This window comes from Neophocaena asiaeorientalis, unplaced genomic scaffold (genome assembly GCF_003031525.2).
Source record: "Neophocaena asiaeorientalis asiaeorientalis breed wild unplaced genomic scaffold, Neophocaena_asiaeorientalis_V1.1 scaffold191, whole genome shotgun sequence".
Lineage (NCBI taxonomy): Eukaryota > Metazoa > Chordata > Mammalia > Artiodactyla > Phocoenidae > Neophocaena > Neophocaena asiaeorientalis.
The window spans coordinates 5,669,782-5,687,042 of NW_020175105.1; the positions used below are offsets into that span (position 1 = coordinate 5,669,782).

Sequence of the window (17,261 nt, forward strand, 5' to 3'; positions counted from 1 at the left end):
TGTCTGGATGATCTTCCACCTCCTCTGTAAGTGAGGTGTTAAAGTCCCCTGCTATGATTGTGTTACTGTTGATTTCCTCCTTTATAGCTGTTAGCATTTGCCATATGTATTGAGATGCTCCTATGTTGGGTGCATATATATTTATAATTGTTATAGCTTCTTCTTGGATTGATTTTTCCATCCCCTCACCTTCAGTCTGTGTGTCCCTAGGTCTGAAGTGGGTCTCTTGTAGACAGCATATATATGGGTCTTGTTTCTGTATCCATTCAGCAAGCCTGTATCTTTTGGTTGGAGCATTTAATCCATTCACATTTAAGGTAATTATCAATATGTATTTTCCTATTACCATTTTCTTAATTGTTTTGCATTTGTTTTTGTAAGTCCTTTTCTTCTCTTGTGTGTCCCACTTAGAGATGTTCCTTTAGCCTTTGTTGTAGAGCTGGCTTGGTGGTGCTGAATTCTCTTAGCTTTTGCTTGTTTGTAAAGATTTTGATATCTCCATCAAATATGAATGAGATCCTTGCCTGGTAGAGTAATCTTGGTTGTAGGTGTTTCCCTTTCATCACTTTCAATATATCATGCCACTCCCTCTGGCTTGTAGAGTTTCTGCTGAGAAATCAGCTGTTTACCTTATGGAAGTTCCCTTGTATGTAATTTGTCATTTTTCCCTAGTTGCTTTTAATAATTTTTCTTTGGCACTTTAGCCTTTGTTGTAGAGCTGGCTTGGTGGTGCTGAATTCTCTTAGCTTTTGCTTGTTTGTAAAGATTTTGATATCTCCATCAAATATGAATGAGATCCTTGCCTGGTAGAGTAATCTTGGTTGTAGGTGTTTCCCTTTCATCACTTTCAATATATCATGCCACTCCCTCTGGCTTGTAGAGTTTCTGCTGAGAAATCAGCTGTTTACCTTATGGAAGTTCCCTTGTATGTTATTTGTCATTTTTCCCTAGTTGCTTTTAATAATTTTTCTTTGGCTTTAATTTTTGTCAATTTGATTACTATGTGTCTCAGCATGTTTCTCCTTGGGTTTATCCTGCCTGGAACCTCTGTGCTTCCTGGACTTTGGTGGCTATTTCCTTTCCCACGTTAGGGAAGTTTTCAACTATAATCTCCTGAAATATTTTCTTGGGTTTTTTCTCTCTCTCTGCTCCTTCTGGGACCCCTATAATGTGAATGTTGTTGCGTTTAATGCTGTCCCAGAGGTCTCTTAGGCTGTTTTCATTTCTTTTCATTCTTTTTTCTTTATTCTGTTCTGCAGCACAGAATTCCACCATTCTGTCTTCCAAGTCACTTATCCGTTCTTCTGCCTCAGTTATTCCACTATTGATTCCTTCTAGTGAAGTTTTCATTTCAGTTATTGTATTGTTCATCTCTGTTTGTTTGTTCTTTAATTATTCTAAGTCTTTGTTAAACATTTCTTGCATCTTCTCAATCTTTGCCTCCATTCTTTTTCCGAGGTCCTGGATCATCTTCACTATCATTATTCTGAATTCTTTTTCTGGAAGGTTGCGTATCTCCACCTCATTTAGTTGTTTTTCTGGGGTTTTATCTTGTTCCTTCATCTGGTACGTAGTCCTCCTCTGTCTTTTCATTTTGTCTCTCTTTCTCTGAATGTGGTTTTCTTTCCACAGGCTGCAGAATTGTGGTTCTTCTTGCTTCTGCTGTCTGCCCTCTGGTGGATGAGGCTATCTAAGAGGCTTGTGCAAGCTTCCTGATGAGAGGGACTGGTGGTGGGTAGAGCTGGGTGTTGCTCTAGTAGGCAGAGCTCAGTAAAACTTTAATCCGCTTGTCTGCTGATGGGTAAGGCTGGGTTCACTCCCTGTTGGTTGTTTGGCCTGAGTTGAGCAGCACTGGAGACTACCCAGCTCTTTGGTTGGGGTAATGGCAGACTCTGCAAGGACTCATGCCAAGGAGTACTTCCCAGAACTTCTGCTGCCAGTGTCCTTGTTCTCACAGTGAGACACAGCCACCCCCGCCTCTGCAGGAGACCCTCCAACACTAGCAGGTAGGTCTCATTCTGTCTCCTATGGGGTCACTGCTCCTTCCCCCTGGGTCCTGATGAGCACACTACTTTGTGTGTGCCCTCCAAGACTGGAGTCTCTGTTTCCCCCAGACCTGTCAAAGTCCTGCAATCAAATCCCACTAGCCTTCAAAGTCTGATTCTCTAGGAATTCCTCCTCCCATTGCCAGACCCCCAGGTTGGGAAGCCTGACGTGGGGCTCAGATGCTTCACACCAGTGGGTGGGCTTCTGTGGTATAAGTGTTCTCCAGTTTGTGAGTCACCCACCCAGTGGTTATGGGATTTGATTTCATTGTGATTGTGCCCCTCCTACCATCTCATTGCGGCTTCTCCTTTGTCTTTGGATGTGAGGTATCTTTTTTTGGTGAGTTCCAGGGTCTTCCTGTCAATGATTGTTCAGCTCGACATTGATCAATGACATCAATCATTGTTCAGATGATTGTTTAGTTGTGATTCTGGTGCTCTCGCAAGAGGGAGTGAGTGCACATCTTTCTACTCTTGGGTTATCTTTTTATCTCTTTTGTTTGTTCTTTTTTATATCACTAAATTCTCAATATTGGGCTCCATCTTTAAACCTGTTTGTTCTTTACTCACCTTCACTCCCTTCGTGATTCTACCCCAGGTCTTGCCTCTAATACCATCTATGCACTATGACCTTACTGCACACTTCTGGTCTTCCCCAAAAAACCTGACACACCCACTATCTTCTCCATTACAGGCAATGGTCACTCTAGCCCTCCAGTTGCTCCAGCCAAACTTCAGAGTTACTCTCCACTCCTCTCTCTCTCTCTCTCTTTTTTTTAATACTCTCTATTCTGTTCCGTTGATCTATGTCTCTGTTTTTGTGCCATACCATACTGTAATTAAAATTACTATAGCTTTGTAGTAGAGTCTGAAGTCAGGAAGTGTAATTCCTCCAGCTCTTCTTCTTTCTCAAGATTGTTTTGGCTATTCAGGGTCTTTCGTCATTCCATACACATTGTAAATTTATTACTTCTAGTTCTGTGAAAAATGCCATTGGTATTTAACCTCCCTACTAGCTTTGTGTGTGGATGATTTCCTGCCTTTACTTTATGTTTTCCTTTACCAGTGAGCTTTTTTATTTTGTAATTTTCTTATTTCTAGTTGTGGCTTTTTCTTTTTCACCTTGAGAAGTTAACATTTATTGTAAAGCTGGTTTGGTGATACTGAACACTTTTAGCTTTTGCTTGTCTATAAAGCTTTTGATTTCTCCATCAAATCTGAAAGAGAATATACTTACCTGACAAGGGAGATACCATGATCATGAAGGTGGTTTTCCCAGGGCAAGGCTTATCCATTGTACTCTGGATGTGCTGACCCCTGCAAGTTCCCCAAATGGAAATTTGACTGCATAATTTGTGGTAGTGGGGGACTGCATTCACACTCTCCCCTGGTTAAAAAAAAAAAAAATCTGAAACAGAGCCTTGCTGGGTAGAGTAGTCTTGGTTGTAAGTTTTTCTCTTTCATCACTTTAAATAAATTGTTCCATTCCTTTCCGGCCTGCAGGCTTTCTCCTGAAAAATCAGCTGATGGCTTAATGGGAGTTCCCTTATATGTTATTTGTTGCTTTTCCCTTGCTGCTTTTAATATTTTCTCTTTACCTTTAGTTTTTGTCATTTTGATTGCATGGACTCTTGGTGTCTTCCCCTTTGGGTTCAACCTGTACAGGACTCTCTACACTTCACAGACTTGGGTGACTGTAACCTTTCTCAGGTTAGGGAAGTTTTCAGCTTTTATGTCTTCTAATATTTTATCAGGCCCTTTCTCTCTCTCTTGTCCTTCTCAGACCCCTATAATGAGTATATTACTGTGCTTGATGTTGTCCCAGAGGTCTCTTAAAACGTCCTCATTTCTTTTAATTCTTTTTTCTATTCAGCAGCAGTGATTTCCACTACTCTGTCTTCCAGCTCACTGATTTGTTACTCTGTATCATTTAGTCTAGCATTGATTCCTTCTAGTGTATTTTTCATTTCAGTTATTGTATTCTTCATCTCTGTTTGGTTGTTCTCTATATTTTCTAACTCTTTGTTAAAAACTTCTAGCTTCTTGCTCTGTGCATCCATTCTCCTCCTGAGTTCTTTGATCATCTTTACAATCATTAATCTGAACTCTTTCTCAGGTAGATTGCCTATCTTCACTTCACTTAGTTCTTCTTCTGGGGTTTTATCTTGTTCCTTCATCTGAAACATATTCCTCTGCCACCCCATTTTGTCTAAGTTGTTATTTGTATTCTTATGTTTGTAGTAAATTAGTTATGTTTCTTGACCTTGGGGGAGTGGTCCTCTGTAGGAGGCATCCTATGCATCTCAGCCCTGGTGAGTGAGGCTGGTTTAGAGGCTTTTGCAGGCTTCCTGGAGAGAAGGGTTGGGGCCTGCCCACTGGTGGGTGGAGCTGGGTCTTGGTCCCTCTGGTGGGCAAGGCCATGTCTAGGGTCATGTCTAGAGTTGGCTCTAGGTTCAGGAAGTCTTTAGGCAGGCTGTCTGCTGGCACAGCCCCACCCAGTTAGTTGTTTGGCCTGAAGTTTCCCAGCACTGGTGCCTACAGGCTGTTGGGTAGGGTCAGGTCTCGGTGATAATGAGCCACCAAGATGGCAGCCACCAGCAGCAGTGTTCATGTGGTTTAATATTCCCAAATATGTCTGCCACAAATGTCTATGCCCCCAGGGTAAGCCACAGCCACCCCACTGCCACTCCAGGAGACTCCCCAAGACCAGCAGGTAGGTCTGGCCTAGGCTCCTATCAAATTACTGCTTTTATCCTGAGTCCTGGCACATGTGAGAGTTTGTGTGTGCAGTTTAAGAGTGACGTTTCTATTTCCCTTAGTCCTGTGGGGCTCCTGAAATTAAGCCCTGCTGGCCTTCAAAGCCAAATACTCTGTGGACTCATCTTCCTCGTGCCAGACCCCTGAGCTGGGGAGCCTCACATGGGGAGGCTCTCACTCCTGTGGGAGAATCTCTGCAATACAATTATTCTCTATTTTGTGGGTCACCCACCTTACAAGTGTCGGATTTGATTATATTGCAAGTTTGCCCCTCATCCCCACCTCATTGTGGTTCCTTCTTTACGTCTTTAGATGTAGAAGATATTTTCTAGTAGGTTCCAGTCTTTTTCATCAATGGTTGTTCTACAGAAAATTGTGATTTTTGTGTGCCCATGAGAGGAGGTGAGCTCTGAGTCTTTCTACTCCGCCATCTTGGCCACCCTTCCTAGATAACACTCTTAAAGAAACTGCCTCCTGCTTTAAGTCTGAAGCACTAGGTGCTAGGTTTCAGCTCCCTTATGTTCCCTGGGTCTTGATTTCACATGATTAGGCTTCATAATGTGTGTTTAATGTTCTATTATAGCTACTTCTTTGCTTTATTAAAGATGAGTGGGTTTTTTTCCCTGTATTTTCATTCTTTGTAATTCGAATTGGATTTTAGAAATGGGATATAGAAAAATGCCTTAATTGTATCATATGGGTATTTAGTCTTTAGATGTTTTAAAACTAGGGAATAATAAAAACAAAATGCAGGGTAGTGGCTACTTCTGTATGGTGTCAGGGGAATGGGACTGAGAAAGAGTATGAAAGATGATGCAATGGTATAAATGATACTCTAGTTTTTAAGTTAGCAGCTGGGTTCCCAACTTTTCGTCTTGTTGCTATGCTTCATTACTTACTGTATTTTGCATGTATTTTAAAAATCAACTATTATATAATTTAAAAATTAATCATGCATGACCTGTCCCTTCCAGAGTAAAGGATTAATTAGATAGAGATTCACTGTTGAACAAAGAGGAAAAACGATTACCAGCTGAAAGTACAAATCTTCTTTGACTTACAATGGGGTTACAACCCAATAAACCAACTGTAAATTGAAAATATTGTAAGTTGAAAGTACCTTTAATACACCTAACTTACAGAACATCATAGCTTAGCCTGTCTACCTTAAGCATGCTCAGACATTTACATTAGCCTATAGTTGGGCAAAATCATCTAACACAGGCTTATTTTATAATATAGTGTGCACTATCTCAAATAATTTATTGAATGCTGTACTGAAAGTGAAAAACGGAATTGTTGTCTGGGTATAGAATGGTTATCACCCCATGATCCTGGGCTGAGAGGGAGCTGTGGCTACCACAGCCCAGCATCAGGAGAGGGGATCAGACTGCATCATGCCCACCAGGGAAAGGATCAAAATTCAAAGTGAAACTTCTACTGAAAGCATATCAATTTTACACCACTGTAAAGTCAAAAAATCCTAGGTCGAACCATTGTAAGTCAGAGACTGTTTATCCCATTACCGTGTCTTTATACAATGTCTAAGACTGTCCTGAGTTAACTGTAATGCTGAACTCCATAAAGGCCACCCTGGAGAGGACAGTGCTGTCATCTTTACCCTTCCATTATGTTGGCTTTCTGCTCTCTTTAATCATCAGGATTTTGGCTGCTTTATATTATTTAGTCGTTGCAACCAAAGAACCAGGAAACAGTAAGAAAAATCAAGTATTACATAAAGACAACTGGGAATTATAGATTCAAGTATTGCTGTTTCTCTCAGGATATTGATGTTCCCTCCAGACACTGATCCATTATCTTTTGTGTTCCGGTGTTGCTGCTGACAAGTTCAATGCTATTTTGATTCTTAATTGTTTGTTTGGAAACTATTTCTTCCTCAAGTTTTGCAACGATGCATGCTGGTGCCGGGCACACTGGTGTTCAGGTGTGCCTTTAGCTTAGAAACTCATATCCTTCAGTCTTGAGAAATTTCTTAAATTGTTGCTTTCATTATTTCCTCTCTTCTGTTTAATATGTTTCTTCCTTCTTTTGGAATTTCTATTCTTCAGCTGTTGGATGTCTCAGAAAATCTTCTCAATTTCTGGTCTCTTACCTTTTGTCTTCTTTATGTTCCGCTGTCTTAGAGAGTTCCTGTGCTCTATCTTTCATTCCTTCTACCTTTCAATTTTGTTGTCACATTTTTAACTTCTAAGAGCTCTTTTTGTACTTTGAATATCTTCTTCTTTTTCACCTTTATTTTTTAATAGTATCTCTTTATGTGTTTCATGCATTCATTAACTTTATCGCTCAGAGGATATTAATGGTAGCCACCTTTGAAGTTTCTGTCCTTCTGACTAGCAGGACACCTCCCATAGCACGTGTAGGCATATTGGTTGTAGGCTCACTCTAGGTTATCCTGGCCAGGTCACTACCTTAGGGAAGCAGTTATCCAATTTTTTGGTATCAGAATCTCTTTACCCTTGTGAATATAATTGAGAATTCCAATGAGGTTTTCAGAAGAATAGGGAGTGGAGGAGAAAAGATAAATTGTTTCAGCAGAAGACTAGACTCAAGAGGAGTCCAGCCCAAGGCAACAACAGAGAGTATGGATGAAGTGTAGAGTACAAGGTTGAGAATGACAGGAAATTGGAGACATGGGCAAAACCCACACATTTCCAGATCCTACAATACAAGTTAAGGAACTAAGACCTCAGGAAGAATCCTGGAAGGGTTTTCATCTGGGGAGTGATATAATTTAAAACTAGCCTTTTTGGAAATCCCTTCTGCCTACAATATGGAAATAGAATAGAAAAGGAACAAGCCTGGAAACAGCAAGATTAGATTAGGGGCTCTGGAAGTAGTCCAGGGAAGATATAACATGGCCTTGAATAGGGCAGCTAACAAGAGGGTTGGAGAGAAGTGAAGAGATTTGTGAGATATTTAAAAGATGGAATCATCACAACTGGGTGACAGATTAGTTGGAAGGAGGAGGTGGGTGAGACACCAAGATGAGTCAAGGATCATCCCCAGATTTTTGTCTTGAGCAAATGAGTAAGTTATGACTTTTCACTGAAATATGGAAGGAACACATTTAAGAGTAGCCATTTATTTATTTATACATGAATTTGTTCATTATGTCAAATTATCTGAGCCAAATTACTCTGGATTCTGAATCCCTATTATTACTTAGTAAATAATAATTAATATTTATTAAACTCTTATTCAAGCCCTCTCTCTCTCTCTCTCACCTACACACACACATACACACATATATTTTTTTTTTCATTTATTCCTCATAAGACACTTATGAATTAAGGACTATTATTATTCTTATTTTATGCTTCTTAAAAGAGGCACAGACTGGTTAATTAGACTTCCCGAGGACCCACAGCTTAGTGTCGGTGCAGGGAAGAGAAGAATCTGACTCTAGACAGCACTGGTAACCACTAGACTGTACTGTTCAGTGGTGTGTACGTGTGTGTGTTTTCCTAACAAGTCTTGGGGTTAGAGGCAAATAAATTAATTGTGGAACCCATTTTCTCCACTGATAACTTAATATTTTCTATTCCCATTTATTCAATCTTTATTTATTGAGTAACCTTGTATTTATCAGGCCTTGAGTTAGATAAAAATTCACATATGAAAAATCTAATTCGTGCCCTCAAATTAGTGAGGAAACAGGTGAAAGGACAATGACAACACAATATGACAAGGTGGCTCAGCGGCCATGGGAGCACAGAGGCAGAACTCCTAAGTTGACTGGACTGGGGCGTGCGTGTATGTATATCCTGAAGGAGACACGGGGAGAGCTGTCCTAGTGCTGGGGTAAGAGTCACACACGTGAAGAAAGAAGAAGGAGACGCTTGAAGATGGAGCCACCTGTACAGAGAAAGAGGCAACTGAGAATCAGGTGGATTTCGGAAACTACACGTTGTACTGTTTAGACCTTCTCAACCTCCTTCAGTCCTAACACTCACAAAAATTTGAAGATGTTAGTATGGCACCCGAGGGTATGAGGCTGCCTGTAGGTCAACAGATATACGGGTCAGAACTCAAGGCAATTCTAAGATGCATGGTACTCTGCAGTGTCATGACTGCTACCTTTTCAAAAGAATCAATACGCACATTGCCAAAGGCTCAGAACAAATGACAGAATTTGGGCAAAGAAGTGGAGCAATAAATAATTATTTGTTTGTATATACAAGCATAAGATGCTCTCACTTAAGGCAAAACTAAACATTGGTTTTATTTGGAAAGAGAAAATAAGAAGTTGGAGGGATGATGTAGGGAGAACACTTGTTATGATTTCTCCTTTCTTCCATTTTGAATTTTGACTGGTGGGAAATATGACTTATCCTCAAATATAAACACAAAATTCACACTTTGCCAGGTTGGTGGGTTATAAGGAGCAGAGAATAATTATTTGTTTAATTATATTACAGACAAGGGCTCTTGTGCTATTTTATGTCCTCTGACTGTATGGTCAAGCATAAGGGCTTATTTTAAGCAATTTAAAGCAGTCACTTTTTAAACAATTGATCAAACTGTCTAGTACCATTTCTTATAACGTTTATTATGCTCATATTTATATGTTAATCATAATAATCAGGACTGAACAACCGCAAAGATTCCACAAATTGATTAGAGTGTGGAAAAACCTCATCATCTGGTGAATTGTGACCTCAACAGTTTTGTTCCAAACTAATGGGCAAAATTTTATGACCAAGCTGATACCCGAGAGCTCCACCTGCTTCTCCAGGGAAATAAGTCCAGGATGGAAGGCAGATTCAACTGTTAAATGTTAGAATATAAATGATGTGTCCAGAGAGGAAGAAGTTATAGCCTGGAAGCAGGTCTCTGAGGAAATTGCAACATCATCCCGTATCTGAGGTCATCTTGTCCTCAGATCTCAAGGACATTTTTCTCACTGAGCTGAAATCTAGGCTTCTCAAGGGAATTGAGCATAAAATCATAGAAATTAAAGATGATTTTTTTCAATCTCTTCATTTTATGGCTGCAAAATAATGCTCATGGAGGTTGAGTAAATAACCTGAATTAGTGGCAAAGCTAGACTAGAATGCAAGTCTCTGCATTAAACCCTACTTTATGAGCTCGTCATTGGACAGTGTAGAAAGAATGGGTGATGCCACAGCAAAATTCAAGTCTCCACAGATTCCAGGGACTGGTAATCCAGACCATTCAATCCACAAGTTAAAAAAAAAATGGCCCTTGAGATAAAGATTCCATTGTCAAATAAGTCTGAGAATTGATTGCATTAACTAGGGGTAAACAGACTTTCGTGTTTGGTTGGTAAGTTGGTTAGTTGGTTTTACTACAGGTGTCCTTAGGGCCTTTATATCTGAATTGATCTTTAAGAGAGGCATATAAAAATAATATGTTTCAAATTAATGTGCTACAGAGCATCATTTTCATGGAATACCTACTATCATCTTGCTTCCATGGAGAAATAGTAGCTTATAGAATAAAGTTCAAAAAGCTTCATCATGACTTTCAAGTTTCTCTACAATATAATACAAACGACTTTTTAAGTCTATATATGCCAGTTATCACCTGTTTCAGACTTTTCATAAAATTCACGACTTCCCGTATTTGTTTACACTGCTCTCTCAGACGGAACTAACCGTGCTTCCATCTCCACTGCATGGAACTTCATAACCCTTCTTCACGGAATTATCTCTAATCCTTTCTGTTAGAGTTCAGTTACATTTCCTTTTTGTCATTCACCAAGCCTTTCTTTTATTTGACAAACATTTGGACAGTGCCTACTCTGTGCCAGGTACTGGAGCTACAACTGTGAGCAAAATAAAAATCATTGTCCCATGGAGCTTACATTCTTATGAGATGCAAAAGTGGGGAAAGGGAAATTTTTTTTTAAATTAATAAGTACACCCATAACACAACATTTTATCTCTAATATGGTATTTTTATGATACTTAGGGTGTTTACACACTTGTCTCCTTTTAAACTTGTTGAGGGTAATGGTGTACTAGTCAGCTCTGGCTGCCATAATGAAATACTATAGACTGGGTGGCTTTAACCGTAGAAATTTATTTCTCACAGTTCTGGAGGCCAGAAGTCCAAGATCAACGTGATGGTGAGGTGGGTTCCACTCTGAGGCCTCTTCTCTGGGCTGGAGGGCGGCCACCATCTCCCTGTGTGCTTCTTCTCTGTGTGCTCCAGATGGGAGAAAGCTCTGGTCTCTCTTCCTCTTCCCATAAAAACATTAATCCCGTAGTGGGGGCATAGACATGCAGTCCACAATTGTACTATTTCTCCATCATTTTTATATCTTTCAGAGCTCAGCAAGCTCTTCCCATCTAGTAAGTCTTCAATAAGTACGACTGACTTAATGCTTCACAAAGAACCATCTTGGAGCATCAAAAGCAGGCATTAGTAGGGCCTGCCCCAGAGCATGGGAGGAGCAGGGCCGCCAGGGACCATCTGTGTATGGGGCCTTTTTCTGAGGGGAGGGCTGAGGGAGGATGGTAATCTTCATGGTAAGTTTGCCAGGCATCCTGCATATTTCTCTTGCTTCCTGTACTGACTTCATCAGGATGCCCTAAATGTCCTGTATTCAGCTTTTGCCAATAAATTACAAAAATTTGGCAGTTAGAGCTATTTTTCAAATTTAATTGGATATCCTGTATTTTTATTTGCTAAATATCCAACTTTACCTTTTGGATATATAAAAATGACTGAAACCTTCATTTCTGTATGACTTTTCCAGATAGGAACACAAGTCTCAATGAAAGCCAACAAAATCATTTTCTACTTAGGCACTTGTATACAAACCTTAATGGAAAAAGAAGCTGCCTCTCTCCTTCATATATGAAAAATGGGCGTTCTTTGGCTAGACGGGAAGAATACAGATAACTTTTACTGCCTGACTGGCCTACCATATCAGCTCAACAAAAGTTTCTTCCCCAACCTATAAGAACAGCAAGGACATCCTCCATAAACCTTGTAGTACAGTATGATCACCCACTGTTGACTCAACCAGCATCCACCGAGCGTCTGAGGCAGGCCTGGCTCTCCTTCAGGTGAGATCTTTACTTGATTATTTATAATCTTTACTTGATTATTTATTCATTTACTTAATTATACATATGTGGTTTAAACAGCATTTGACATACACTAGTACACAAAAAAATACATTCAAAAATAAGTGAGGAATACACAGCTCTAAACTAATGTCTGAGTAACCTGAAAATGTCTAAGAAAAAAAACAAGAATAAACATGCTAGAAGAAATGGTAAGGGACTATATATAACTAGATATAATTATATGTAATTTAAATCTTATGTACATTATAAAAATCTAGCCACAAAATTAAAAGGGAAATAAAAGGAGAGAACATATGTGATCCATGTAAAACACAAGTGGTTAATATTCTTTGCAGATAAAAGACACTCATAAATAGTAAGAAAATGGTAGACACTCCCCATCAAATGAGGCTGAAGGGCATAAAACATATATTAAGAACTCAAAATAAGTTTCCTCCTTCTTTCAAACTTTGTCTCAGACAAAAGCAATGTTATTTCAGAAAGGAGAAACCCACAAGAAATAGTAAGAGAAGGAATCATCACAAGGAAGTGGGGAGGCCTCAAAGAATTTAAGAGCAAAAAACATAGCAGGCAACTGGAACTGAAAAGAAGAAAAGTTTCCAAGGAGCAGGAAAGGGACAGGCTCTCTCACCAGGGGTCGTGGAGGCAGGACCCTTCCAGGTGCCCCTCTCAGGGATGCTGCTGGTGCCATGGAATTTCCCAGTCGTGAGGACAGATGTCATGGAAAGGCCCAAATTTAAAACTTGATGAAATCAGTGGAGCAAACGTGTACATCGGAACCAGGTGAACCTAAATTAGACTCCCGTCCTGCAACATACGTTAGCTGTACTGACATTGAAAAGATTATGTCACCTCTCTGGAGCCTTAGTCTCCCCACCTGTAAGGTAGGGACAGTGGAGCCTGTCTCACTAGGTCACTGCAAGTGCTAAAGAGCTACTAGATACCGAATGATGATGGGGATGGGTTCTCAAGCAATGTTTGTCTCCCTCCTATGTCCGTGTTGCACATGTGATCATAAATAATACGATGCCAAAGGGCAGATGAATTAAAATGGAATATTCAGTTAAACAAAAGTACATGCCATGTTTGAACACAGTGAAATATTGTTCCTGCAGGAAGCTTCTTGAAAAGGCCATTTTCAGTCAAATAAGTCTGAGAAATGATGCGGACTCTCTCCCCACTTACAGATTTACACTCTATTAAGAAGATTTTCACCTATTAAATGCATTTCTCTGTCCCACAGTAAAGTAACAAGTTCAATTTTGCTTCATCTGGCAACTTCCAACTCTCCAAATAGCTTTAATTATGAAATAAGAAGAGAGGTTTTTGTTTTGCTGTTAAAATCTCATAGAACTAATTTTCTATAGAACACATTTTCAGAAAAACCACACTTCAATGATTCAAGCTTTGTCCTTGTTAGAAAATATAATGATTTTATCATTTATAAAGCATACACAACATTAGCGTGATACTAGTAAGTCTTATTTAATATTCATTCATATACTCAGTGGATATATTTGAGGCATTCACCGAAGGCTGGAAATTGGGGATATGAGAGCCAGGTCCTGACCTCACAGAAATGAAAAGACTAGCAGAGAAGGTAGACAGTTAGCAGCAAACACAAGTGTTATGACAAAGATGTACAGCATCCAGGGAGAGGATGCTCAGAGGATGGAAGGCAAGTGATAATTCTAAGACCACTAGAAAATTTCAAGATCATTTATTGAAAATAACATATATTCTACAGTTAAAAATATATGTGCAATCATATCAGGGCGCATAAAAACATCTCATTTCTCTAAAACTGAGCTATTTAAGGTCCCAAGATAATGAAGTAGGGGAAAAGACTAATGTGCATTGTAGAATTTGGAAGATTTTATTCTATCCTTTTGAAGCCAGCAAGAATTTCCTCAGACTACTTCTAATTCACGCCCACCTCTCACCCACAATAAACGGATGAATTAGCAAAAAACGTCCGGGGAAATGCCTCTTCAGAGGCATCATTCAAATGTTTATCTTTTTCTTGCAACTTGTGAACTTTCACGATCCCTCAGCCCATCAGCTAAGCTAAGCTTCTCAAGGTAGAAAAGTAAGGATAATGAAGATGTCGGGTAAGGTGTTCTCTGGATTGAGAGGATGGAAAAACTGCAGGAAGTCTAGTGCAAATCCGCCTGTTCAGCTCCTCAGCCAGTGGGATTATTCCAAAACTTAATTCAGCTGATTATCAGTAAACATCCTTTTGACCTAGCTCTCAAGACACTCATTTTCAGTATTAGGAAGATACTCCTGAACTTATTTCATTTCTAAAGAATGGAGTATTGTTTCCTTACTCATTGACATAGAAAAGGACACTAGAACAGGAGTTGCACATGTGCAGTAAATTGGGAAATAAAAGATTAACATGACACGGTCTTGGCTTCCTATTTGTACAAAATTAAAATGAATTCCACATGCTGGAGTTCAGGGACGACTGTCAGAGAACGCAATGATGAACACATAGGGTATTTCACAACTTTAGTCAATGGCCATTTGTCTTATCATGTATAAATAGGAATTTTCTAAATAATTAATGCAATGTGTTCCACCCCTCTCACTGTTGTGGCCTCTCCCGTCGCGGAGCACAGGCTCCAGACGCGCAGGCTCAGCGGCCATGGCTCACGGGCCCAGCCGCTCTGCGGCATGTGGGATCTTCCCGGACCGGGGCACGAACCCGCGTCCCCTGCATCAGCAGGCAGACTCTCAACCACTGCGCCACCAGGGAAGCCCTGTTCCACCACTTTTGATGTTTTTCTCCACGTGGACATGTCCATTAATTAGATCAATTTTCCTCTACTCTACATTGATTTTGTCATCGTATTACTTTTTTCTTTGTAAGGAATTTCTCCTTTGCCTCAATCCACTAGGGAAAAAAATAGATTTTGATCAAATTGAAGCAAACCTTTATGTGAAAGGAACTGCTACAGTGAGCAAACAGCCAGAAAACCAGAAGAGAAAATGAAAGAAAATATAGAATAGATCCCTGGTGGGAAGAGATACTCTTAAGTGCTCTTAGCTTAAGACAATGACCTGATTTATTATAAAACTAAATGCCCCTATCCAAATTCTGACCTAATTTTCCTTCTCCTTTATGTGAAAATATTTTTCATAGAAAGTCTTTTATGTTTAAAAATAAGAGATCAATGTCAATGAAAGTACTACAATAACAGTTGACCAAATCTTCAATGATAGAGCCAAAAACTCCAACTATTACAAGGCTTTGGGGAGTCCAGAAACATTTACTAGGGCTTCTCAAATTTTCTATTTGGGGATTTGAAAAAGACTAATTTTTTTTTTTTTTTTTTTTTTTTTTTTTGGGGAGGACTCCCAACCACTGCGCCACCAGGGAAGCCCTAATTTTTTAATTGCTTTCTTAAATGTATGATGAATAAAGAAAAGGGTGTGCCACTGTGTGCTTGATTGTATGTTTGTGTGTGTGTGTTCCTATGTGTAGTCTGAACAGCAATAAAACAAATGCTATGCACATATCACCCAGTTTAAGAATAGAACATTACCAGCCCCTTAGAAATGCCTTCCTGATTTTATCCCACTCCTCTGTCCTCTCCAAGGTAACCACTATGCTGTAGGATTTACTAATCCCTTCCTTAGTTTTATTTATAGTTTTTCCCTGTATCTATGTATACAGAATAATATGTTATCTAGATGTGTTAAGAGCTGCTCTCTCAGGTCGATCTTGCCACTGTTAGAAAAGTTTCCAGGATAAGAGAGGCTGATGTGCATCTTTCCCAGGATCACAACATGGCTTCAGTTTACCTGAAACATTACCAAAGCACCATTTGGGAAAGTCAGTGGTCAGTGAAATAGTTAAAACTTTTAGAAAGGCTGTAGTGTGGTCCAGCAAGAATATGGTTGGGGATAGGGTGGGAACAGGCTACGTTTTCTCCTAAGCTGCTCAACATAGCCAACCTCCAACTCTCAGGGGTAACAGAGAAGAATGCTTCCGTGGGGTGACATGAGTGATCTCAGCTGATTCGGGCAATAAGCATGGAAGGTAGAGCAAGAACAATTGGATTTCTTTGTACTCAACTCTGGTTAGAGGTCAAAATCATGCTCAAAATCATCCCAGAATTCCCATTGCTTCTCACATCTGTTGCATCTTCTTTTTCCTATTTCCTGCCTTCCTATTAATTGGTGTTTTCACTTGTTTGGTGGAAACTACCTTCCAGTAACCTCCTCAGTAAACGTCGCCTGGGAGCAGAAAAGGCTGAAAATGTATTCACAGTCGGTTCTCTGTATTTGCAGTAGTTATGTTCTATGAAATTGCCACAAACACTGGATTAGCAAATACTGAACCATTGCTTATGGGGTTACTCCTATAAACCCATTCTCAACATGTTTGTCTACCAATTGGTACCTTACAAAGGGACAGACACGTAGATCAAAAGAACAAAACACATCAATGTACTCAACTGATTTTTGTCAAAGTTATAAAGGCAATTCATTGGGAAGAAGACATCTTTTCACAAATGGTGCTAGGATAATGGGATGTCCTATGCAAAAGAAATGAATCTTCACCAGTATCTCACATATTATATATAGCATACTTCATAATGAACCATAGACATAAATGTAAAATGTAAAACTACCAAAAAAAAAATAAACAGGATGGAAGTAGGAAACGGGAATCACGCAGAGTGGAATTGGGGTGGCGTGGTTTTCATTCTGGCCAATTGAGGCAGGAGTCTGACATGCTGTCAAAGCCAAGAACTAGAGCGAGATGTCTGCAGCTTGAATGACTGTTGGGCTGTGGGTGAGCCCAGAAAGGGACAGTGGGCCCAGGACTATCTGCTCTTTTTGTCTATGTAAACCCAGACCTGCAGGTGAGCGGTGGTTCTGACTGCTCTGCAGACTACTGGATATTAGTAGACATACTCTCAGGGGTCCATGAGTTTTCTGTGAACTTTTGAATTTTATATATTGATTTTATGGCTAATGGCAAAAAAAAAAAAAATGTTGGTATATCCTGGATCATCTTATAACCAAGAACTGCCTTGTAATTTAATATCTGAATGTATATTTGTGTTTACAATTATTTTGTTACCAATAGATAATATAAAGATGCATTATTCAAGATTAATATCGTGATAGATAAATACGTGTGGATCCCATTAAGTGGGCAAAGGCCTAATGTTAAAACGCCAATAATTAACCCCTTCCCAGATTACCAGTTGTAAAGACAAACTTCGGCCACTGAAAAGCCTTATCATAAGGAGAGACTTTAGCTTCCACTGTTGAGAGCCTGACTTGATGCTATGAGACCCCTTCCTGCAGTGGTTAAGTGTGTTACTTTAATTGCTGTATGCTAATGATCAAAGAT

The 17,261-nt window shown here is 39.6% G+C and overlaps 1 non-coding gene across 1 annotated transcript; it reads left to right on the forward strand.

The window, feature by feature from the left end:
- Positions 1–3,274: 3,274 nt before the first annotated feature.
- Positions 3,275–3,435, forward strand: LOC112412720 (U1 spliceosomal RNA). Its single transcript, XR_003005852.1, has one exon. It is a non-coding gene; the product is annotated as a U1 spliceosomal RNA (small nuclear RNA).
- Positions 3,436–17,261: the final 13,826 nt, after the last annotated feature.